The following is a 25,077-nucleotide window of genomic DNA, read 5'->3' as shown; positions in this document are numbered from 1 at the left end:
TCTCCTGCTGAGTACATTTTATCCAGGCCAAAGCCATAGGAGCCCATGAATTATGTACAAGGAGCACATGCAGGCCAGGGCTGTGTTTACACTCCAGTGTCTGCGTGCATTCCAATAGGAGGAGAGACAGCACCGCCCGTCCTGTCTGCTGGGGGCTGGACCAGATACCGCCCCCTCCCCAGCTGCTTCCCAGACGCCTGCAGGGCTTTGGGTCCTGGTCTCTAGCGAAGGGTGGGGAACACATGTGAGGAACTCCCCCCTCCCAAGCTTACCTGTCCTGTTCACAGGGCTGGGGTCCAACAGGGCCTGCCCACCTACAGGCCTGTGTCCTTGGGTAGCTGGTGGGGAGGGGAGTGGTTGGGGCCCGTGGGCAGAGCAAGACAGTCACCCTCCCCTCACCCTCCCCTTCCCCCCCCCCCCCCCCCCCCCGCCCATCCCCTCCACTTCCCAGTTGGTGCCAGGACGTGTCAGTCGGGACGACTCATCTCTGGTGGTGTGGATGCTGCTTTATTTCAGCAGGGCTTAGTTGCTTGCTCTCGGGGGGCCTACACCTTGTCACGCATAATCCTTGGTCACAGCCACTGTGCCCATGATGAGGCGCAGGGGGACAGGACTGGGCTCTGCCCAGCATCTCTTCTCCCAGAGTTCTGAGGGTCCCTCTCAATGCCCTTGTTCCTGAGAGGCTCCCAGATGGTGTCCCGGCCCCAGCAGGGGGGCTCCCGGCAGAAAGCTGGACTCAGCCAGCACCCAGAGGGATCACAGATGCTGGCTCTGCTTGGGCTGGCACGGGGGCAGGGCAGAGGGGGCCGGCAGGGGGAAGGATATCATGGAACGGGAACGTAAACTTAAGCAGTTTATTGAAAGAAGAGCCAGTTCTCCCCCATCTTAAAAAGGCCTGACACACCCCGGTTTCTGTCCAGCTCCGTGCAGGGCTCGTGCAACCTTAGATCTGTGACACGGCCTCGTCTGTAAAATGCTGACGACAAGGCCAACCTCACGAGGCTACCGTAAGGTCAGATCAAAACACCCAGCAGGTGGGACATCCAGGAAGGTGCCGGGCACATAGTAGGCCACCGATTTTCAGGGAGGATCTAATTATAGCCCAGAGCAAAGAAATCAGGACTTTGGAGGCATGATGTGGTGTCTAAGCAGGAGAAAGAAAACTTCTGTTCAGCTCCTTGAAAAGGTCAGTGCAGCTTAGACGTGTTCTCACACCGATGACCTCAGCAGAGGAGCTTCTGGGTCAGCAGGTGTGGGGGACCTTCCTGTTGGGACAGGCGACGCTCTGCAGCCAGGCAGCCCTGGGTGTGAGGTGTGATTCTGCGTATTTGCCAGTGGCCCAGGGTGAGTCCCCAGTCTCCCCGTCCCCGTAAAAGGGAGGTCATGGATACCTAACTCTCAGGGTTGTGAGACTCTGGTGAGAAATGCCCTATAAAACTCTACTGGGGAAAAAAAGCACAAGTGACACATAGTGGGTGCTTGGGGGCTCTGCAGGAGGGTGGCCTGGGGTGCAGGCCAGTGGCCCAGGGCAGAGAACCCAGCCTCACCTTCCTTTCCGGCCTCAGAGCTGTGCTCTGCAGCCCCCCTCATGCAGGCCTCAGGCTTCAGGAAGGTCAAGGGCCGCCTGACACCTCCTTGTGGTCACGATTGACCCCCAGGCCTGCACCACGGGGCTGACAGAGCTGACCGGCAGCTGGCAAGGAACTAGGCCCCTGCTCAGCTAAGAATAGAAGGCTTTGTGTGATTTAAGTAGCAGCCGGATCGCATCAGGCCTCCCAGCCTGGCCCAGGGGCCTGTTAAGCGGGATCTGGGGCCATTGTGGGTCCTCCTGGGTGGAGGAGGGAGAAGGTGGGTGAAGGGTGCTGGGGCCACCACGGGCTTCCCCAGGACTTCTCTCTTGTTTCCACGTGATGATGATTTGATTTTTTTTCCATCAGTGAGGCTCATTGCTCCTCCCGTCTCGTCCCTGGGGCTGGCTAGGGAGCATCACCCAGTGTTCCTGGGGGAAAAAGCTCTCTGGGAAGTGTTCAAACAAACAAACTGGCCTCTGAGAGGAGCAAACAGAGCCACGAAAATGGCTTTGTCTTCAAGGAGAGAGCTGTCAATGGTGGCCATTTATTGAGTGCCTACTGTATGCCAGACCCTGCTGGGCTCTGTGTTTGTGCCTGTGCCTCATCAACCCTCAGAGAATGCAGCTGGGAGGTGTCTTCATGGACATCATACGGATGATGTCCAGCTAGTACTTGGCAGAGCTGAGATTGGAACCAAGGACTGTCCCACCTCGTTCCTTCTGGGGGCAAAAGATTCCTGAGTCAGGGGAGAGGTGAGAGACCTCTCACCTGGAGAAAGCCCTAGGCATGGAGGACTTGTCTTGGTGCACTGAATTGTGCTTTACTTTTTTTTTTCATTTTTATTTTAATGATTATTTTTGAGAGAGAGAGAAAGAGAGACAGAGCACAGCAGGGAAGGGGCAGAGAGAAACGGAGACACAGAATCCTAAGCAGGCTCCAGGCTCTGAGCTGTCAGCACAGAGCCCCGTCGCGGGGCTCGAACTCATGAACTGTGAGATCATAGTCTGAGCTGAAGTCATATGCTTAACTGACTGAGCCACCCAGGTGCCACGAATTGTGCTTTCCTTTATGTTACTCCAGGACTGGATTGGGAAGAGGAATTGTGATCCTGTCACAAACAGAGTAGGTGCAGGCACCTGTTTGTTGAGTTGGAACAAAACCAGATCCCATTGGGGCTCAGATTCCCCTTCTGTGAAGTGGACAGAAGCTGCTTGGGGCAGGATCACGAGGCCACAGCACCAGATTCCTGGACTTTTGAACAGTGAGTGTCCTGGTCCCCCTCTCTGCAGGTCCTTGGTGCCTCCCACCTCCCTCTCCCCTCAGAGATTATTGCCAGTGTGAGAACTGGGAGGAATCCTGGGTCACCCTTCGGTTGTACAGATGGGAAGAATGTGCCCCAGAAGGATAGGGGTCATGAAGCAAGTGGGCTGGGAGCACATAGTAGGTATTTAAGAAATCCCTTCTTTCTTCCAGTGCCTGCTCCCCTTTGGGCACTGCTTTGGTGTGCAGATCTGAAGGGCTGTTGTGGGCTGGGGGACGGAGTCAGCCAGGTCCTAGGAGAGAAGGAGGGAAGCAGGGGCCAAAGGTGGGAGCCTGTAGTGCCCCAGAACCATCTGCACTTACCCAAATCCTGCCCAACTCAAAGCCCCCCCCCCCACTTCTGTGGAGCCTGCCTGGACTCCCCTCCCTAAAGCCCTTGTAATCTCCCTCTCTACCCCAAGAGTGGGGGATTTTTTTTTCAGCTGTGCTAAAATACACATGACTTAAAATTTACCATCTTAATAATTTTTTTTAAGTTTATTTTGAGAGAGAGAGAGTGAGCGAGCAGGGGAGGGGCAGACAGAGAAGGAGAGAGAGAGAATCCCAAGCAGGCTCCATGCTGCCAGTGCAGAGCCCGACATGGGGCTCAAACCCATAAACCGTGAGATCATGACCTGAACCAAAATCAAGGCTTGGACACTTCACCAACTAAACCACCCAGGCCCCCCAGCATCTTAATAACTTTCAAGGGTACAGCTTAGTAGTGTTCACTTTATTCACATTGTTGCACAACAGATCTCCAGAACTTTTCAACTAGCAAGACTGAAATACCCAGGAAACTGCCACTCTCCCTTCCGCCCCCGCCCCCCAGTCGCCAGCCCCCAGCCCCTGGCAACCTGCATCCCACTAGGAATTTGACTACTCTAAATACCTCATATACGTGAGATCACACTGTGTTTGTCTTTTTGCAACTGGCTTATTTCACTCGGCGTAATGTCCTCATGGTTTGTCCATGTTGTAGCATGTGACAAGGTTTCCTTCCCTTTTTAGCGGCTGAATAATATTACAGGGTGCATGTATACCGCACGTTTATCTATTTGTTTGCCACTGGACATGTGGGTTGCATCACCTCTTGCTACTGTGAAGAGTGGGGGTTTGGGAGGTGAGCGGGCCTGGTTTGGACCCTGGCTTCTAGCATCACTTGAGCTGTGGGTCTGAGTCCTTCGCCCCTTACTGCTGTGCCTGTGGGGGGAGGGGCTGCAGGGATTAGAAATTGTGCGTGTAGAAATGCACAGCAAGACAGTGAAGCAGGGGTGGGGGGATTCATTCTCATCATGCACTTTCCATCTTGGGACAGATACCTTTTGGGGTTTAGGGGATCCACATGCCAAGCCCACCTTAACCCCCTTCTACGAGGCCAGCTCAGCATCTGGTGAATCTTATAGCAGTGGAGCGGGAGAGCACCTGGGCCCACAGAGGGGCAGAGACTTGCCCAAGTCTGCACAATCAGACAGTGGCCATGGCAGGATTAAACTAAGGTCTCCAGGGGCGCCTGGGTGGCGCAGTCGGTTAAGCGTCCGACTTCAGCCAGGTCACGATCTCACGGTCTGTGAGTTCGAGCCCCGCGTCAGGCTCTGGGCTGATGGCTCAGAGCCTGGAGCCTGTTTCCGATTCTGTGTCTCCCTCTCTCTCTGCCCCTCCCCCGTTCATGCTCTGTCTCTGTCTGTCCCATAAATAAATAAAAACGTTGAAAAAAAAAAAATAAATAAACTAAGGTCTCCAGCCTTCCGGCCCAGGGACTTTCCTGCTGTGGTCTCCAGGATCCATAGGCCTGGTCCTCAGGTGGGACTGGCTCTCCAGGGGCCTGTGTGTAATCCTGTGGCATGCAGGTCTGGGGGAGGCAGGGAGCAGGGAGATGAGCATCTCAGGCTCCTCTGTACAGGGCCAGAGGCAGGTAGCATCAGCTGGGTTTCTCTGATGGCCACCTTCTCCCAGGGCTGTGGACAGCAGCACTGCCCCAGCGATGAGGGGCTCGTGTCGGACTCCTTTGCATGGTTCAGACTCCTTGTCTGAGGTCCTGCCTTGCACCTGGGAGCTCACACTCTGCTTTCACTCACCTGTTCATTTGCTTATTCCTTCCCTAGTCATCTATTCAGCAAACACTCCCCGAGGCCTGCTGTGGGCCTGGAGACCAAGCCGACCTCGAAGGCAGTTAGTGTGGTGTAGCAGTAAATAGTGTGGATTCTGGGGCTAAACTGCCTGTGTTCCAATCCTGACTCTGCCAATTGCCTGACTCTGCTCTGTGATCTTGGCCAAATTGCTTAACCTGTCTGCCTCTGATTCTTTTTCCCTAAAGTGGGGATAACGATGTTCCAGTGACTGTTATTACAAATCGCCTTGCAATTCAGTGACTTTATATAAGAACAACCATTTTATTATCTCAGTTTGTGTAGCTTGGCAATCTAAAATGGGCTCAGCTGAGGGGCACCTGGGTGGCGCAGTCGGTTAAGCGTCCAACTTCAGCTCAGGTCATGATCTCACGGTTTGTGAGTTCGAGCCCCGTGTTGGGCTCTGTGCTGACAGCTCAGAGCCTGGAGCCTGCTTCGGATTCTGTATCTCCCTCTCTCTCTGCCCCTCCCCCGCTCACACTCTGTCTCTCTCTCTCTTAAAAATAACGTTAAAAAAATTTTTTTAATGGGCTCACCCAAGTGGTTCTGGCTCAGTGTTTCTGACATGGTTATAAGCCAGATGATGGCTACAGCAATGAGGAGCTGGGGCAGCTGGAGGTTGGCTGGGCCTCTCTTGATCTTTATGTAGTTTCCGGGCTTCGTTTCCATCTGTGAGCTCCTCTGGGAGCCTCGGAGCAGTCAGGTTGTCTACATGGTGGCCCAATACTCCAGCAGGGGTACCCCAGTGAACTCCACAGAAGCTGCATCACATTCGATGAACTGGCCTTGGGAGTCTCGTAGGGTCACTTCTGCCGTTACTCTCAAGCACCCCCCAGATTCAAGTGGGGGTAGCCTAAACGCTACCTCTCCCTAGGAACATTGTAGGAGGCGCATGTGGGGTAAAAGCTACTGTTGCAGTTGCCTTTGAAAATACAGTCTGCCACAGTTGTGAGAGTTAGGTAAGTCAAAACACGGGAGCTGTCTAGAACGGTGACTAGGCATTGTATATAAGCGATAGCTATGTATAGTCAAGGGTGACCGTATGCAATTTACTCATGATGTGCTGATTTTAAGACCTGATTCCCAATGCGGAAGCCAATTCGATGAACTGTAGCATTTCTCATTTGGGTATTGAGGGATCTATAGGAATTCAACAAGCAGGGGCAAGTGGGAGGGCCCTCTGTGCAAAGGGAACGAGCTGTGTAAAGGTGTGGAGCGTAAAGTTCCTGAGGCCTGGACTTAGCTCCTGGTGGCAGGGGCTCCCCTGAGGTGAGGTGGGGGAGGGGGGCTGGGAAAGTGAATGGAGGCCAGGCTGAGAAAAGTTTTGCGGATGGAATTTGATCCTGTGGCTCCCCGAGAGTTCTTGGCTGTTTCTCAGGCAGAGATATGAAGGGCTGGAGTACCCTAATGAGGGAGCCACTTCTGAGGTGTGACCAGCAGAACTGGGGGAGGTACTGGACTTAGGGGGTATGGGGAGAGGGCAGGAATGATGGGACTCGTGCCCGCGTGTTTGCCCAGGGCGTTTGCATCAGTTTTGCATGTGATGAGCATAACCACACTCACTTGCCTTTTCTCCCCTTCTAGTATATTGGACACTTTGCAATTTTTCTCTGCTGCAAGGGGAGATGGAAGGGTGGGAGGGTGCCTGCCTTGGCAGAGGGGTCTGGAAGAGCCTAGCAGACAACCCTAGGGAAGCTGGCAGGGCCAGAGAACTCTCAATGGCCTCCTCCTCATGCCTCAGCCCCATCTGCGGGGGACGCCCCCCCCCCGCCACCCTCATGGTCTCCCCTTCCAACACCCCTGCCTAGTGTGCAGCTTCACAGGGTCCAAATGGAACAGATCCCGGGGGTTGTAGTGTCCACCCCACTCACATTACAGATTGGGAAACTGAGGCCCAGTGACTTGCTCCAAATGCCACAGCAAGTTAGCAAAGGATCCAGCCTCAAGCTGGCCACATGGCTGCAGCAGGTGCAGTGGCACTGAGGGCTGCCTCTGATTCAGTTTGACAGGAACAGGTGCTCTTCGGGTGCAGGGCTCCTCCCTACGAGATCCTCCACCCTCCACCCCCGAAGCCTCCCCCCAGCCACTCTCTAAGGCCAGTGCTCCCTCCTGAGGGAGGTCGTGGATTTGGAGGTCAGGAACCTGATTTCAAGGAAAGAGAAGAAGGGGCTCTTTAGCAGCTATGTGGTCTTGGGAAAGTCACCTTGTCTCTCACCTGTAAAAGGAGCAGGAGCGCACCAACCCCAGCAGGGCTCTCCTGAGGATTAGATGGGCCCTCCGGTGCTGAGCGATAATCTCTGATGCTGGTGCTGCATCTGGGAAAGGGATCCGCCAAGGATCACTCAGGAGAGGGATTTGAGCTGCTATGTGGAGGCAAGGCTGGACTAGCGCTGGGAAAAGGGAGTTGGTCTTGACCCTAAAAGCTCTGAGCTTGTGATGGGGCCGGTCCAGCCCTTCCCTTACACGTGAGAAGGGGCCCAAGGGAACGATTGGGGTGGGATCCAGGCAGGATCCCCGTCGGGGGCAACCTCCCCACCTAGCACTGAGAGCGAGGGCTTCCCAGAGGAAGAGTTTATGGAAACTGAGAGGGAAGGAAGGGTCGAAACAGCACAGCAAGTACGGTTGCTGTCTCCTCCCGCCCCAGCCCCTGCCCTGCATGCAGCTGTGAGAGACAACCCTGAGCTCCAGCCAAGCTGACCTTGACTCCTGGCACCCATGGTGTCCATGAGGGAAGCAGAAGCCCAAGACCACACTGCTTCCAGAGTGCTACAGCTATGGGCCTGTCTACACCTGCGTGTGCCTCCATGAGCCTGTGTGTATTCACGTGTCCATGTGTATTGCCTGGGTCTGCCTGTGAATATGTGCTCTAAGTTTGTGTATGTCTGCCTCTGTGTGTTTGTGCATGTGCTAGCACATGTATGAGAGGGGGCCCTTGGTTTCCTGCAGGCCCCATGGGGTCTCTCCTTATAAATGGCAGACAGGTTAGAATGTGTCCACAAGGGGCCAAGTGCTCATGTGTTTTAAGCCCCGAGGAGGGGTGGAGCAGAGACAGCCCTTGCTCTGGCAGGTGTGTGGGCTGAGGGGAGGTCCAGATCTCACCAGTGGGGCAAATTCAGCAGGAAGACAAGTTCCCCAGATTTGGAAAGCCTCTCCCAGGGGCTCCTCTGTGCAAAACTTGGACCCAGAATCAAATCAGGCACCACCTCTACTCTTGGAGCCAGCCAGGGGCATCAGTGTGCAGCTGAACACGAGCATGGCTGCTGAACCGGGCTGTGCAGGGCCCATGGAAACAGGAAAAGGCATGCCCAAGTCTACCAGGAGAGTCAAGGAAGTCTTCTTGCGGAAGGAGTTTGAGCCAAGACTGCAGGGCTATTTGGTGGGAGGGGAGGGGAGGTGGAGAACAGATGCCAGGTGGGCCTGGGGGCTTGAGGAAGATGGGTGGGAAGGGTGATTCTCATCTGCCGGGCCTGGAAGACTGGAGAATGGAGGTGCCTTGAGATAAGGCACAGGGGTGGAGCAGGTTTGGGGGAATGTGATGAGTCATCATTGGGCCACTGGGGGTGTGAGGTTCCTGTTGGGGTGTCCAGGCCGGGATGACCAGGGGTCCCTGGATACTCCAGACTTGAGCGTGGTCCAGGCAGAGACAGCGGTGCTAGGTGATCTTGCACAAGGAGAGTGTGAAGGGCAAGGGAGGACAAAGGGCGTAGGAGAAAGTGCAGCACGAGGCTCTGGGCAGAGAGGGGGACCTGGAGGCAATGAGGGAAACCAGAGCAAGTGGTGTCCTGGACGCCAGGGTCCAGAAGGTTTCTGGAAGGAGGGTGAGGCCCACAGTGTCAGGGAGGAACGAGAGCTGCACGGTGAGCTCACTCATGTGGAGGTCATGGTCGAACTTGGCGGGAGCACAGGGCTGTGGGTTTAGCAGCAGGTGGGAGGGAGGCAGTGGAGACGTGAGTGTAGACAACTCTTTCAGAGATTTGGATGAGAAGGAAGGAAATAAGGGGTGTGCTAGCTGGGCTGGGGTGGAGGGGGACAGACCGAGTGAGACTCAGGGCCTATTCTTTGCCACCTGCAAGGAGCCAGCCCAGAGGAGGTGCCGAGGGAGGAGGAGCAGGGTGAGGCTGCTGTGGACACCTGTACCGGTTCTCTGCTGGGGCCTGGGGGAGGGCGCCTGGAGGGGGCGGATTTTCCTGGAGGGATGGTTGTGCAGAGCAGGGGAGGAGGAGGTGGCATGGTGGCGGCCCTCAGTCCTGCCCTGAGCTCTGCCAGGCTCCAGGGTATCTGGCCACCCTGGGGGTGGGAGGACCTTACATGCAGAGGCTTTTGACGTCCTAGGAGGCAGAAGCCCCACAAACTCAGAGCATCCTCCTAAAGCAGGTTGCAAGTCAGTGGTTGAAGCTCAGGACTGGGTGGAGTTGGCCTCCGGTGGTTTTGGGTCTGCAGGGCTCTAGGGGTGGCTTCATAGCTACTTCAAACAAGAAAAGCCTGGGAAGGTCAGGGCACGGATCCTCAGGCTTCCAAGGAGGCCACGCCCAGCTCCCATGGGTTAGGGGGTGGCTGTCTGCCGAACTGGAGCAGGTGTTCACAGCCGTCTCGCCCTGCTCCCCTTCTGGGCTGGCTCCTTCCCTGAACAAGCCCGAGTCTCACCCAGTCTGTCCCCCTCCCCCCCTTTCCAGCTAGCACTCCCTTTCTTCCCAATTACTGGGAAGTTCTTCCTCTGGGTCTAGCCGAAGTCTCTCCTGCTGTGCGTTCCTTTCTGGTGAACTTGTTCAACCCTGCTCTGCGGAGCCAAGCTGATCAGCCGGCCGCTTTGAGTGGCGGCCAGTGTTTTTACAACTTGTTTTCATGAAGTTGGTTTGAAGTCTCCCTGCATTCCCAGAATGTCAGACCCGCCCTGATTCACAAGGATTGACCAAAACAGGATCTGAGCCAACGAGAAGAATCTGAGGACTTAGTCATCCCCCTTGGATCATCTGCAGATTCTCCTGCTTTCCTTCTAATAAAAAAAAAGACAAAAGGAAAAAAAGTAAGTTAGCTCAGATGGCCAGGAGGGTAGAGTGTGGGAGGGATGTACATAGGCTCAGATGATGCCGGCCCAGGCTTTCCTCAGGGGGCCCACCTCAAGTCAAGTTCGTTCTGCTGCTTGCCACATGGGGGAGCTTGAACAACTCCGAGTCTCGGCCTCAGTTTCCTTGTCTCTGAAATGGGAAAATTAATGGCACTGACCTCATAGCTGTCTGAGGTGGGGTGATCTCGAAGCAGACCCTGAGACAAGGGTTCACGTGAGAGTGATTTATTAGGAAGTTTTCCAGAAAAGAAGCTGCTAAAGTAATAGGGAAAGTAGAACCAGAAAGAGGAGGAGAAGCAAGCTCTGGGGACATGAGGCCAGAGCTGGCCAAGGGCAAGGATGCTAGAGAACTTAGACCTTTACCCAGGTGGTCACCGGTAAAGGGGGGCCCTGGGGACCGGCCATGACCGCAGGCAAAGGGATTCCAACAGCCTCAGGGCAGTCCGCCCACACACCTCCACAGATGTTGGCTGCTGGGAGGGACCACCAAGAGGCAGAACCTTCCTTGTGCTTCCACTGTTCCCCCAGGCCCAGTGCTGGCTCACGCTCTCTCAGCTTCCAGAAGCAGAATCTCACAGAGCTCCTCAGCTGGCAGACGTGGCCCCAGCCCCCAAGGTTCTCCCTGATGACTCGGCTTCAAGCAGTCTTTCCACCTTCGCCAGGTTGCCTTGCTGTAGTCCCTTCTGGAGAAGTCTGCCTCTGTGCCACTTACATCTCCAGCCCTGCCTGCACAGCCTAGGGGGCATCTGTGAAGAGCAGGACATGGCAGAGGGCCCAGGGGCAGTGGTTAGATTAGGGCCATGGAAGCATTGAGCACCACAGAGGAAATCAAGGCCCTTGGGGCCCATCCCCACCTGAATTGAATTTGACTTTTCTTCTCGGCCCACGGCACCCCACCCCACCATGTCTATGGGCAAAGCCCAGGCGTTCAAGGATTGCTTCTGGGACTCATGTTGGTCAGCATGTCCCAGAAACAAACAAGCAGGAGTTAGGCTCTCAGGACTCTGACGATGATGACTTTAACTGGTGGTGTCCTCCTGGGGTAGCCCAGATGGAATCTGCCCCAGCCCTTCTCCCACCCCTGTGATGTCACTCACAATCTGGCCTCCCCACTAAGGCCTTTGGGAGTCCAGCGCTGTAGAGCATGACAGGCCTGGGTCCTAGTTCAGACTCTTGTGCCTGCTGTGTGACCTTGGCCAAGTCAGCTCCCCTCTCTGAGCCTCAGTGCTCCATGTTTCTCACCAAAGTGTTGTATCCACCCACCTCAGGTCTGGTGATTTCAACATGGTGTTAATCCCTGTTTGATACCCAGAGAGGCAAAGTGACTTGCCCAGGATCACACAGCAAAAGGGTGGAGGTGACAGGGCCAGGAATTGCTCCCTGCCCCCTGGCTGGTTAGGGAAGCACCTTACCATTTATCAGCTCTGCTCTGGCTCCCAGCCCTGTCTGATTTGGAACCTGCACTAAGTTCTTAATGAACACGATGGACTGAGGTAGGGACCCCAGTGGTCAGTGCGTGCTGTTTATCACTAGTTCCTCTGGCAACCATTTATGGACGTACTGTGGAAAGGGTTCGTTCTGCGCTCAGACGGACGGGGTCCTGCTTTCCCCAGGCTTAATGTCTAGCACACGTATCCCAAGGCCTGGGCTCCTCCCTGCCTACCCTTCCTTCCAAGGCGCGGGCAGGGAGCGGCTGGCTGGGGTGGTGGATGCAGAGGAAACAAGCTTGTTCAGCCGTGGCTATTCGTTGCTGCCCCCAGTGGATCCAGTGCTGGACTAGGTTGGGGTGAGGCTAGGAGAAAGCGCCGCTCCGCCAACAAGGCCCCCCTGCACCCCACCCCCAGCTCATGCCTCCTTTGTTCGGAGGGCACTCGGTGCCTTTCTCTATACCATTAGACAGCGGGCTCCCCCACCAGGGCTCGGAGCCTCTCCTGGCACACAGAAGAGCTCAGTTATGGTTGTGTAGACTGGCTTGGGAGTCCGAGTACGAATCCTGGCTCTGCCATTCACATAGCTATGCCCTCGAACAAGGGACCCAGAGCCCTTGAGCTGTTCTGCCGTCTGCAGAGTGCAGGTGCAATGGGAGGCTGAGGGAGACAAACGAGAGAGTGGACAGACTCTCTGCCCCTTTCAAGGCTACGGCCGGCCCTCCGCATGTGGTCGACGGTGCTGCGGTAGATGGACCGGCATGCGCCAGGCCAGTGGGAAACACGAGACGGATGGCGTTAGGTCCTATCACATCGGTTCTCCCTGTCCGCTGGGTTCCCCCAATCCTCCCACGGGGAATCTGGGCTGGTGGCTATAACCCATTTGAGGAACGAAGACCTGAGCCTAGAGAGGAGGCTGACCTGCCGGCCAGTGGCCAAGCCAGGCTCAGAGCCCAGGTCTCCTGGCTTAGTCTCCTACTCTCCCCTACCCTGTCCCCCTCCGGAACCTGGCTCCTGCTCTCTGGAAGCGCTCTGTGAAAGATGCTAGGAAGCGTGGTGGGCCGGGAACGTGGAGGTTTCTCAGGAGTGTGCATTCTGGTGGCTTTAGTCCAAGAGGATCAGTGTGACCAGTAGGCGCGGAGTAAGTGAGCCGAAGGCGGGCATGGGTAGAGGTGGACTGAGAAGGGGTGCAAAGGAGAAAACCAGTTGTGGGGACCAGAGGTCACTGGGTCCATCCGCTCAGCCTGATGGCCAGGGGGCTGCCAGACACTTCTAGGCCCCCTGGGCCAGGTCCCTTCCCAGATGGTGCTGGAAGGTAAGGGACTTTAAGGAGCAGCAGGTCTGAGGGAGATGCTAGTCAAGTCACGGTCACTGTCCTTGAAGGAACCCCAGTCGGCTCTAGAAATAAGGCCCACATCTAAGCATGAGGACCTTTCATGGGTACAGCGCTTTCTAAAAGGCAGACTCCAGGGAAGACAGGGCTGGCTGGCAGCCCGGCAGATGCTCAGGTGAAGTGACCAGGGCAGGTGGCCTGGGCCCCACAGAAGTGAGAGCTGGTGGGCAGGGAGTAGACAGGCAGGCCCAGGGCAGAGTTTGCTGGGCCTGGGGGGGGGGGGGGGGGGGGAGGGGAATGCAAATGGAGGCCCATATACTTTGTCAGATATTTGAAGGTGATACCACAACTCAGAAACTGCTCAATGAAATAATTTGATTTTCTCTTCTTGACAGATATATCTTCATAATACAAATTGAAATATACACATAAAGGTTTTATACAACTGAGAGTGACTGAACAGCAAAGGAGACTGAATGCAGTTATTAGTACACATCCGGGGGCTTTGTTGGTGATGTTCGGATGCATTGCTACTTATTTTGTAAAATATATTGTCTTCATTTTTACAAGATCACTGTAGTTGTATTGTTGTAATCAAGATTTTCACATCATTTAAAAATTAGATATTGACGGTAATCATCTGAAGGATCGAAAATAAAATGCGATTATGTTTCAAGTGTATAGAATATATTTCCATCAAAAACGTAAATTTTTTTTTAACGTTTGTTTATTTTTGGGACAGAGAGAGACAGAGCATGAACGGGGGAGGGGCAGAGAGAGAGAGAGACACAGAATCGGAAACAGGCTCCAGGCTCTGAGCCATCAGCCCAGAGCCCGACGCGGGGCTCGAACTCACGGACCGCGAGATCGTGACCTGAGCTGAAGTCGGACGCCTAACCGACTGCACCACCCAGGCGCCCCCAAAAACGTAAATTAAAGTAAATGTAAAGAAAGGAGAACTTACATCCTCAAAACTTGTTTTCATTCCTTGAAATTATCTATGGATATTAAAACTATATACATTGTGAGGCGCCTGGGTGGCTCAGTCGGTTGGGCGACTGACTTCGGCTCGGGTCGTGATCTCACGGTTCGTGGGTTCAAGCCCCGTGTCGGGCTCTCTGCTGACAGCTCAGAGCCTGAAGCCTGCTTCCGATTCTGTGTCTCCCTCTCTCTGCACCTCCCCTGCTCATGCTCTGTCTCTCTCTGACTCTCAAAAAATAAATAGATGTTAATAAAAAAATTTTTTTTAAAAACTATATACGTTGTGATCAACGAATATCAGATTTTAAAGTAAAATTATTTAGAGATGAAATATCCACATTTTTGAACATTTGTAACTGTGAACCTATTCACGGTCCCAGGTGTCCATGTGGTTGCCAGTGTGAAAGATTAGCATCACACTTCATGTTACATTAATTTGAGTAATATGAATTCTTAGATGCTGAAAGATGTTCTTCAGCTGCCTTGTGTATTTATTGTGGATACCGCACTAATTCATGAGTACTTTTAGAACCACAGATTGGAACAGGGAGAAAAGCCAAATAAAAAGAAAATGTTGCTCAGCATTACTGGGAAAGACACTTTGTTATGTAAGAAGCTATGGCTAGTCGCTGTCTGAAAGGATTTGACAAGTTTAATTTGCCCCTGGAATGTTTCCTGCTACTTAGTCCCCTCCTCCACCACCACTCCTAGTGTCCCCCTCCCTCATCCTCAACAACGCAACCCACAGACCTTTATCTGGACAGAATCATCTTTTGTTCTTCACGCCAAGAAATGGAGAAGGGTTTCAGCGGAACCTGAGTGGTGTTAGGGGAGTGGATGAGGCTCCCGGGTCCCACGGATGTCCTGTGGTGGGGGCTCCTGTATGTTCTCTACTACGTTCGTTTGTGAGCATGTGTCTGTGATGTGTGGGGCTCAGGGCAGTGGCCTTTCTGCCCTGCGCCTAAGGGTGATTCAGGGGATGGGATGAGATCTCATCAGTGAGATCTCTATCGTACAGTTTAACGAGAGATAAATGATGGAACTTGTGCCATGGCTGGTGTCTAAACCTCTGTGTCTGCGTTCATTCATTCATTTCACTCGTGTGTGCGTTTACTCATTTATTTAAAACCTGTATTCACTTCCTCCAACCCTTCATTTCATTGTGGAATGCCAGGCCATAGGCAGTCTTGTGATGCAGCCCCAGATCCTACAGATGAGGGAATCAAGGCTCAGAGAAGTGCACTGGTGTACCTAAGGTCACACAGCAGGAAAGCCCCTGGCAGGTTTCACAGTAGAGGATGGACGCCACGTTTGAGTTTCAGGTAAAATCTGAATAGGTATTACTGTATCCCAATTGGCTTTTGGGGCTCTGCCACCCAGCCACCTGCCTCGGGGCCCTTTTCAGCTTGAAGAGCCACTTCCTGTTTGGGGCCAAACACTTCCTTCAAGTGACTCACAGGCTCCCACTGGTCTCGTGCTGGGAAGCCAGCGTGGGGGTGGAGATAGGCCCAGGCCACGTCACCTTCTGCCTGTGACCCCAGTTGGGTGACCCTGAGACCAAGCAGTGCCACAGATTAGAGGTAGGAGATGGAAAAGGAAGGAGGATGTCAGACGGTTCTCACCCGGCCTGGTGGGCAGGACTCTGAGGGAGCAGGGGGACCTGAACCCGGGCCACGGTGGGCAAGGGGGCAGCCTCCACATCCCGCCCTTCCCACATCTGGCTTCCAGGGTAGCCACTGCCTATGTAGCCGCTGAAGCAGAGACGGGGACGGGGCCCTCAGGGAGAATTTGCGACACTTTCTCTTCAGTGCAGAAGGACAGTTAAGTGGAAAGAACATGAGGCCGGGAGTCATGAACTTGAATTTCTGACACCAACTTTCTCATGAACTTGTCACTCCCTATCCTTCTCTGGGCCTCGATATCCATGCCTGGGGGAGGGCTCGCTGGCTGTGACCTTTTGTGGTAACTTGGTATCTCAGGATTTATGCGAAGAGATTTGGGGTTGAATTCTGGCTCTGCTACCTTGCTGGCTGCGCCCACGTCTCAGAGCCTTCATTTTAAATTTCGAAATAATAATCGCTTTCAAGCATTTTACGTAATTTAATCCCCACATCAACCCTGTGAGTCAGGTTTACTATTATTGCTGTCATTGCAACTATTTTATAATACGGAGATTGAGGCACAGAGAGGTTAAGTAACTTGCCCGAGGTTACACAGTAAGAACCAAGATTCTGATGTGGACAGTTTGACCCCAGTGCCCATGCTGTTAACCACTATGTGCTTGCTACTCAAACTGTGGCCCTTGGACCTGAGCCCCAGCATCACCTGGGAGCTGGTCAGAAATGAAGGATCTCAGGCCCCCTTGTAGACCTACTGTGTCGGACTGTTTTAACAGGGTCTCCAGGTGATTTGTTTGCACACTGAAGTTTGAGAATGTTTCCATTGAGAGTGTTTATATTCCACCCATCACTTAGGGTCATAATGAATGGGAGGCAAAGGAAATAAGTATGTTTTGTAAACTGTAAAGTGCAGTGCGTTTAGAGCATGGTGAGAAACCTGGGGACCGCAGGTAGAGGGAGGCAGGGTTAGGGTGCCCCGGGGGTCTCTCAGTAGCCGGATGTCCTCTCTAAGCTGTCTCTGAGTCCAGTTCTGTCCCCCTCCGGTCTGAGGCCGAGCTTGGCTGTGTGTTTCTTGCTGGGGCGTGGCTCCAGGGCCTGATCGGGTCGGCGAGTTCTCATGTTGGCATGGGCTTGAGCCACCCCTGTCCTGGGGCTGCAGGGCACCAAGAGGCCCGGGTCCCAGCCCTGGCTCTGTCTACAACTCTCTGGGAAGGCCAGGCCAGCTCCCGGCCCTGCCGGCCTCGCTCTGCCCTGGTGGGCAACGCGGCAGCATCCCTTGCAAGCCCGCAGTGCTGCCTCAGAGCTGTGTCCCTTCTCCATTTCTCTCCAAGGCCTGTCGGAACCAACTCTCCTCCCAGTTCCCGGGCAGGAGGGCTGCCCTGCCGGCTGTAGGAGCTGGTGGTAGGGGAGCCAGTACATGAGTCAGAAGTTAGCCACATAATTGCGGTGCCCCAGATCCCGCCTCCAGCCCACCGCCCTCCCCCATCGGCTGCATTAGAAGAGCAGCTGGTTTGGCGGCTACCTCCAGAGGAGCAGGTCTCTGGGCAGCACGAAAGGGCCTCTGCTCCCCCAGGAGCCACACGCAGCCCCAATTTCTCCCCAGAGTGGCTGGAACTTGGATTGCATGTACGTGGGTTCTGGAGCGGGCAAGAGTGGTTCAGGGTACTGGTTGTCCTGTGTTTGGGGTTGGGGCTGGTCTGTGGGCAGCATGTGTGGAGGTAGGATTGCTTGTGGGGTGTCTGGTGGCCCATAGCTGGACCACCCGCCGGCTTAGCAGCTTCCCTGGGCAGGGACAAGGCGTGACCCATCCCTGGGCCCCACACCCAGCATGGGGTGGGCACGGCGTGGGGACTGGCTAAGGGTCAGGTGGGAGAGGAGAAGGTAGGGTGGACCGATGAGTGATCTGACTGGGTTTGTCCCCTTGTCCCCTCAGCTGTCCCAAGGAAGTGACAACACCACCTCCGTGGACAGGACATCCTCAGGAGCCCTGCTCACAGACGCTGCTACCTTCTTCCAGGTAAAGAAAAGAGAAAGGAAGGGTGGGGGGTGGGGGGAGAAAGGAGGTAGGGACAAGCCACAGAGAGCAGTGCTCTGGCTTCTAAAACAGTATCTACCTCTCCTAGGGAGACAGCACCTCGCAATTTACAAAAACCAAAGAACAAAAAAGCCAATCAAGGGGGACAGGGATTGTTGTCCCATTTGATGGGCGAGTAAAGAACTGGAGTATTCTTAGACAACTTATTCCAGTGTACTGGATACTTGTCTAAGCACCTGACATGTATTAGCTCATTTAATCCCCTCAACAGCCCATGAGGTGGGTGCTATTATCCCCGCTTTATGGATAAGGAGACTGAGGTATAGTGGTATCCTACCAATTAGTAGGTGGTAGGACTGGGTTTCAAACCCAGGCAGACTGAGTCTCATTGCACATTCTCAATCCCTGTGATTTACTGCCTCTAGAACCATGTATTAAACGAAGTTTCCTTGACATCCAATTTGGGGGTTGAAAGAGCTCCCATTCCCAGAGGAGATCTGTATTTTCAAAGATAATCCTGGCGAAGGTGATGCTTCAGCCAAAGGAATGAAGAGCAAATGGTGGAATTAGAGGTCTTGAATCACGGAATTGGCATGAACCTTCAAGGTGTGCCAGGCCAGCAAATTCCTGTGACTTTCTTCCTCAGCATTCTAGTAAATCCAGTTTTCTTTGGTTACCGGATGGAGACCAAGAAATCTGAGAGGAGGGAAGAAAAGGTTAGGCCCCAGGTTCTCAGACGTGCCTAGAAGTAGAGGGGCTTCTGTTTTTCACAGGACACCACAGAGAAGAGAGATGAAGGGACAGTGAGGAAATCAGTATTCTGTGCTAATTCTGAGGTCACCTTATACCAGACCCGGAACAGATATGTGCAAACAGATATCAAGGGGTTAAGCAAAAATTGTGGGAGAAAATGCTTAATGGAGACATTTTTATAGTAACTTTTTTTTTCTGTAAATTGGGAAAGGCTAATTATTATTCAGGAGCAGAACTGGGATCGGGCTCGGAAGTGGCTCTGCAGTCGCATGGTTTAAGAGGCTGTGATCTCCTTTTCTTCCACTGCACGTGTAAGCAGCTTTTCTGACTCACAAATAAACAGGTGCCTGCTTGGTGCCAGGCCCAGTGCAGAGGCACAGGTCCCCTGCAAAGTGACTCCTCTAGCAGGGATGGGGCCTGGGGTATCTTGTGTCCCCGTCGCCTGGTGCAGGGTCTTCAGAAAAACTTGGCCAAACGGATTAAAAATCTCTGCCTGGGGAAGCTCTCAGTCTGGTGGGCAAGGCAGCTACGGAAGCAGATAATTACCGGGCACAGAGGCCTGTGATCATGTCTCGAGAGCTCTGCCAGATGACGGGAACACAAAGAGAGGAGGAGTGGGCTTCTGGCGGGGTGGGGGGTGGGGGGGAATCAGACCAGGCTTTGCACAGGGTCCATTTGTTAAGGTGGATAGGATTTGAATTGGGGTGGTGGGGAGAGCTTTCCTGGCAGAGGGCCCAGCATGAGCAAAGGCGTGGAGGTGGGGAGGCCGGATAATGTGGTGTGCTTGGAGCAGAATGGTGTGAGGAGGGGCAGGGGGAGGTAAGGCTAGACAGGTAGGTGTAAGGGGAGGGAAGCCAGAGGAAGATTCCTTAAATGGTAGGCCTTGCTTTTCTTCCCATCCCCAAGGGCTTGCTTGGGAAGCCTGTTTGTATGATAACTCTGCTATTTTACATAAATAAATAAAATAAATCATTGCTCTCTGTTCCCTCCGGGGGTAAAAACCGGGCAGGGACGAGTTTGCTCAGTGCAAGTCTCTGCCAGACTCAGCTTTCTCCTTTTCCTCCTTTTCGGGTGGCTCCTCCTTCCCGGGGACCCAGGGAGAGGCATCGGAAAAAGCCAGCCTGGTCCCTGTGACTGAATCACTGGGCTCCTGGGAGGCTGGGGTGTCAACCGAGGTGAGAGAATAGTGAAAGCCAACCCCACCAGGCCCCCAGGCTGACCCTTGAGGCCCTGCCAGAAACCCTGAGAATATTTGCTCACTCTGCCTGCTCCAGGGAGAACCTGTCAGTGCCAGTGGGGGAGGGGGGTGATAGGGGTCCCGGCAGCTTAAAGACGGAAGCACTCAGCCCTCCAGGGAGGGAGGGGGCTGTGGGGGGGGGGGGGCGGGATGCAAGCCTACACAGGCCACTCCGCTGGGGAACCACCCCTAGGAACTAACTGTACAGGGGATTTCTGCCTGGGAAGGGAGGCCGGATGGAATGACTGCAGATCTTCCCTGGTGCCGCGACATTGAGGACTTGGATAGCCTGAAATCCAAGGATAGTTCTTAGATCCCTGTTGGATTGCGCCAGGACTCGTTGACCATAGGAGTCTTGAGTGAGGTGATTCTGAGACCCCGGTTTAGAGAGTCTGTAACGAGAGATTTTGAGTTTTGAGATGCTAAGCTCTGTATCCCAGGCAAGGCAAGGTCACACTCTTGGTGACTACTCAGCCCACGCTCATACCCCTGGCTGGGGAAAGAGAGGTCATTCCTAGGCCAAGAGAAGCCAGGTCCCCTGGGCAGGGTCCATTCCTGGCTCCTGTCCAGCCTGAAGCCCCAGACATACCTCAGACATGCAGGTCTGTCCCCCTAGGGCCTCAACGGCAGGCGCAGCTCAGGAGACCTATCCTGACCTCTGCTAGCCTCCCCTCCTCACCCATAAAACGGGGATCTGGTACTTACCTCTGGAATCAGCCAGATGCTTCCATGAGCCGATATGCATGGAGGCTCCTGGGCACTAGAAAACACTGCACGTGGCCATAATCCCAGCTGCTGTTGCTGCAGTGTGGTTGTCTCCTTGAAAGGAAGGTTCGTGTCCGATTCTCTGTGAATCCTGCTTGGCTCCCAGCAGTGCCTGGTACTGAGCAGAGGCTTAAACATTCGCTGAGTGACCTCAGGAGCTTTAGGTAGGGAATAAGTCCTCCCAGAGGCCACCGTTCCAAGGAAGCCATCCCTTCCCAAGGGAGGAGCAGGGAGAACTTTCTGCAGGGGGGGCGGGGGGCAAAAGGGGCGGAAGAACTAGGGAAGCCACCGCCAGGGTTGGGAGCAAGTCTGCCTGGAATATAGTCCAGCTTGGCCTGCTCAGAGGGGAAGGGAAATCAGAGGTCTCCTGGCACGGAAGTGTTGGATAAACAGGCTGCCTGGCACCATTGTGGAAAGAGATTAATAACGACCCGAATTATGGCCTGATTGATCTTTTGAGGGCTCCTGCAGAGCCCCGGCCTTGGCCACTGAGCAGCTGTTCCCCAAAGAACCAGCAGGCATGACGGGGGACTGGGGCTGCTGGCCTGCCTCGTCTTTTCACCTCCGAGGCCTCCCTCCTGGCACCTCTCCCAGCCTCTCCCCGCTGGCAGCTGCCTCCTCGACAGACTTCCTTCCTTCCCTACATCTGGCTACCTTCTCTGTTGGTTTCGTTAAATCTAGAGCTTTCCGTGAGGCCCACAGAAGTGGACTGACTTGCCCAAGGCCACACAGTGAGATGGTGGCAGCCAGATCTCTCCATTCTGGCCATCTGACGAGGCTCAGGGACGGGAAGGTGGTAACTGGGAGCACTCCTCAGAAGCCAACTGCCGAAAGCTGTGCCTCAGGGCAGTGGGGTAGGGTCTGGGATTGGCTGATCCCATTATCAGCCCTGTCCCCCCACTGCCAGCCCCAGCCCTGGGGCCAAGGATTTGTCTCGTGGGTTTGGGTTTGCTTGTTTGGTGAGCTTCCTGGAGGTGCCCTGCTGCTCCTGGGCTCCCAGAGGATGAGGAGTCTCCTTTTGGCAACAGCCTCACCATCATGGAACCCACATGGGCTTCACCTGCTGGCTGGGACCTGGGGGTGCCCTCAGCTCTGAGAGAGGCCCTGCTCATGCCTCCCTGTCACCAGGCTTTCCTTGTGCTGTCCCCTACCTAGAGCCCCTGCTTCCCCCACTTTGTGCCACAAATCCTTCCTTATTTCCGAATTCCGCTTAGATCCACCCTCTCCAAGAAGCCAGCCTTCAGTGATCTGTGCTGGGAACCGCGGAGGCACAGGAGTTATGGGACCCAGAAGAGACCCTGACCCAGGCAGGGAAAGTTTCCCGGAGGAGGGGCTGCTGAGTTGAGACCAAGAGGAGTTTTCCAGGCCTTGAAGATAGGCAGAGGGGCCCAGAGCTAAGTCTGTTTCACGGGCACACCTGCACTGGAAGCAGGGGATGACAAGGCAGTGAGGAGGAACCCCAGGGAGGTCCTGGTCTACCTTCAAGGCCATGTTTCCTGAGCGCTATGGGGAGGAGTCCTCATAGCCCTGTGCCTTTTATGCCTTGGGTTTTACTCCAAGGGAATGTTGGGGTCATTGCTGTACCTTGGTCTCTGTCAAAGATGGTAAAGGCACCTGGGCAGGGGCAGAGCCCTGGCCTGGGGCTCAGGATGACTAGGCCTCTAACCTTGTCTCAGGCCTTCCTGCAGCTCTCAACCTCATCTTGACTGTTCTAGGCAGGGGCAGGCTCAGGGCTCCCAGCATTAGTCCTGGGAAGGGAAGGGGTTCTTCCCCTCATACTGGGCGAGGACTGTGGGGCTTGTCCTTCCCTCCTCCGTGTGCAGCCCCATCTCTGCTTTCCTCCTGTTGATGAAGACAGAACAGGAGGTTAAAAGGTTTTGGGGGGTTTGCCAGAAAGGCCCTTGAGGACCATCTGGTGGCATGTATCCCATGATACAGATAGGAAAGCTGAGGCCAGAGGCTTACGGAGGTCACCCAAGGCTGAGCTGGGGTTGAGGACCGTGAGGCCAGCCATGGCCAACAAGAAGTGGGGACTTCTCCTTGTCCACACCCGTGCCCTGCCTCCCTCCCTGGGGCCCTGGCAGGCTCCTGGAGAAGGTCAGGTCTCCTCCTCCTCCAGCCCTACACTTGTCAGGGGTTTCCTTTTCCCTCCCCCTGGGTTCTTGGTGCTGTTCATGCCCCTGCTCCCCGAGTGCCAACCAAATAATTGGGCTTGGCCCTTTGATATGCATTTTGCAGTGACACAGGCGTTGTGGCCGGTACAGCCATGGAAGGCAGCAGGAATGTGGCCAGACCTTCCCTCTGGGGCTGGTGCCATGGAAGGACTCAGCAGTCCTGGGTTCAAATCCTCCCTTCTCCCCAGTCAGCTGTTTGGTCTTGGGTGAATCACTTAATCTCTCCAGCCTGCCTATCTGTCTGTTGATCAATCCACTGATAGAGATATCGAAGTTGAATCCATATATATTTAATGAATATACTTTTGGGTTTTTTTTTTTAAGTTTGTTTATTTTGAGAGACAGAGATAGCGAGTGCACATGAGAGCGAGCACATGCACGCAGGGGAAGGGCAGAGAGAGAGGAGAGAGAGAGAATCCCAAGCAGGCTCCCCACTGTCAGCATGGAGCCGGACGTGCGGCTTGAACTCGTGAACTGTGAGATCATGACCTGAGCCAAAATCAAGGGTCTGATGCTTAACTAACTGAACCACCCAGGTGCCCCTAGGCTTTTTTCTTTTTTTGGAGGTATCTAAGTTTACAGAAGAATCGATCCAAAGGAAAGAGAGCTGCTACCATACTCTCCCTCCCCACCTCACAGTGGCCCTTATTGTCACCATCCTATATTAGGGTGGCGCATGTGTTACCGCGGGAGACAATGTTGACACGGTGTTACCTAAAGTCATAGTTACGCTAGGGCTCGCTCTTGGTGTGGTGCATTCTGTGGGGTTTGACAAAGGTATGGTGACATGTGTCCATCACTGTGGTGTCCTATAGAACAGTTTCATTGCCCTAGAAATCTTCTGCTCTTCTCCTGCCCCCCACCCCTGACACCCGCTGATCCCTCTACCGCTCCCATGGTTTTATCTTTACCAGCATGTCACAGAGCTGGAATCATATAGTCTGGAGCCTTTTCAGGCTTCCGTCACTTAACGATAGGCTTTTGAAGGTCTCTTCGGGTGCTCGTGTGGCTTGATGGCACATTTCGCTCTAACACAGAGTACTCTTCCATTGTCTGGGTGGATCATGGTTTGTTCATCTGTTCACCCTGGGGCCAGTATTTCTAGACTGTAAAAGAAGGCTGTCGAGCTCTACTTTGGTACAATCCCTGTCACTTTCTGTAATAACTGGCTTCTTTCACTTTGCATCATGTTTTCGAGATTTATTCATGTTGTAACATGTTATCTATGTTTGATTCCTTTTTTTGGCAGCCTTGGGTACTTTTTTGTGTCACTCCATCTAGTCCCCGTTTCTCGGGTGGTTACAGTAAGGCTCAGAGAGAGCTAGTGACCTGTCCAAGGTTACACGGCAAGTCCGTTGAAGACCGGGCTGGAACCTGGGCACTGACATCTGGCCTGAAATTCTTTCCACTCTCAGGAAAGAGAACAGGCTTGGGGGGCTACAGCCAGCGCTGTTCAGGGCGGTGAGGATGGTCGTGTGAGGTAGAAGCAGGAAGGAGGGTCAGGTCCGTGCCCAGGATGTCAGGATGGGAGAGGATCCTAATAGTGCCAATATTCTGCTCTGTAGCAGGTGCTCACTCCATCCCGGGTCTGACCCCTTGAAGACCCTCCCCTGTGTAAAACAGGAGGCTATGAAAGTTCAGGGCAGGGGCCAGGAATTCAGGCAGAAAACAGAACTTTGGACCGAGGGGCGCCCTTGAACATCAGGCTCAGAAGCGAGGGCTTTCTCTTATCCCAGGGCCAGGAGGAGCTCCCTGCTAGGGATTTCTTGGGAACTTGGCTGATACCGGCAGTCCTGGAGGTGGCTTGGAGAAATCGATCCATCCTAAGTAATACCATTAGCCCTGGTGGGAAAAGGAAGTGGCAGGGGAGGCTGGGGAGAGTCTGGTTTCTGGGAGCTTGCTTGAGTGCTCAGTGTCTGAGCAGCACGTCTCTGTTAGCAAGACTTCTGGGCCTCCTCAGAAGTACCTTCCGTGAAGCCCTCAGTGCCTCCTCCTTTTATGGCTGGTCCCTGGGGATGTGGGAATAATTCAAGCCATCCCATGGGGGAGACAGGCCCATCAATGGTGCTCATGCAAGATGTCTGGGGAAGACTGAGGGCTATGGGAAGCTGGGAAACCCTCTAACCAACCTGGATCTCAGGGGAGGCTCCCTGGAGGAGATAATGTCTGAGCTGAGACTTGAAGGATGGGTAGGTATTAGTCAGCTGAAGGGACAGCAAGTTCTGGAGGATAAGGCTAGAGAAATCAGAAACCATTTGTTCAAGAGCTTGCTCTGGCCACAGGTGAGGACTTGGGTTGGTGGGGTGTGATCCCCGGAGGGAGGCCAGAGGATTTCCTACCTAGGGGAGAGATGAGACCTGAGCCAGGCCAAGGGGATGGTGAGAAGAGGCTGTGAGGGATGTTAGAAGCAGGTTGGGGAGGGGGGGGGGCAGGGTGCCTGGGTGGCTCAGTTGGTTAAGCATCCAGCTTTGGCTCAGGTCATGATCTCACAGACCATGAGTTTGAGCCCTGCATCGGGCTCTGTGCTGACAACTCAGAGCCTGGAGCCTGCTTCACATTCTGGGTCTCCCTCTCTCTCTGCCCTCCCCAACTCACACTCTGTCTCTCTCTCTCAAAAATAAATAAACATTAAAAAATAAAAAAAATAAAAAGGCTTGGGGTGCCTGGGTGGCTCACTTAGTTGGGCATT

General features: G+C 54.2%; 1 protein-coding gene across 7 annotated transcripts in view; it reads left to right on the top strand.

The window, feature by feature from the left end:
• The window catches only part of GDPD5 (glycerophosphodiester phosphodiesterase domain containing 5), an 87,921-nt gene that overhangs the window by 16,379 nt on the left and 46,465 nt on the right, over positions 1–25,077 (top strand). For 4 of the 7 annotated variants that reach the window (XM_086678341.1, XM_086678335.1, XM_086678342.1 and 1 more), the window contains exon 2: positions 17,358–17,441. The gene's annotated coding sequence lies outside the window, so the exon portion shown is untranslated. Of the gene's footprint in view, positions 1–2,692; positions 2,833–14,979; positions 15,128–17,027; positions 17,051–17,357; positions 17,442–25,077 lie in introns of those variants that run through there. The other 3 variants (XM_086678336.1, XM_086678339.1, XM_086678338.1) reach the window with 3 other exon arrangements.

Source organism: Puma concolor, chromosome D1, assembly GCF_028749965.1.
Source record: "Puma concolor isolate L17-30 chromosome D1, mPumCon1.1.hap2, whole genome shotgun sequence".
NCBI lineage: Eukaryota > Metazoa > Chordata > Mammalia > Carnivora > Felidae > Puma > Puma concolor.
Note: the sequence above shows the minus strand (reverse complement) of the source record. Positions and strands in the feature narration are given on the sequence as shown.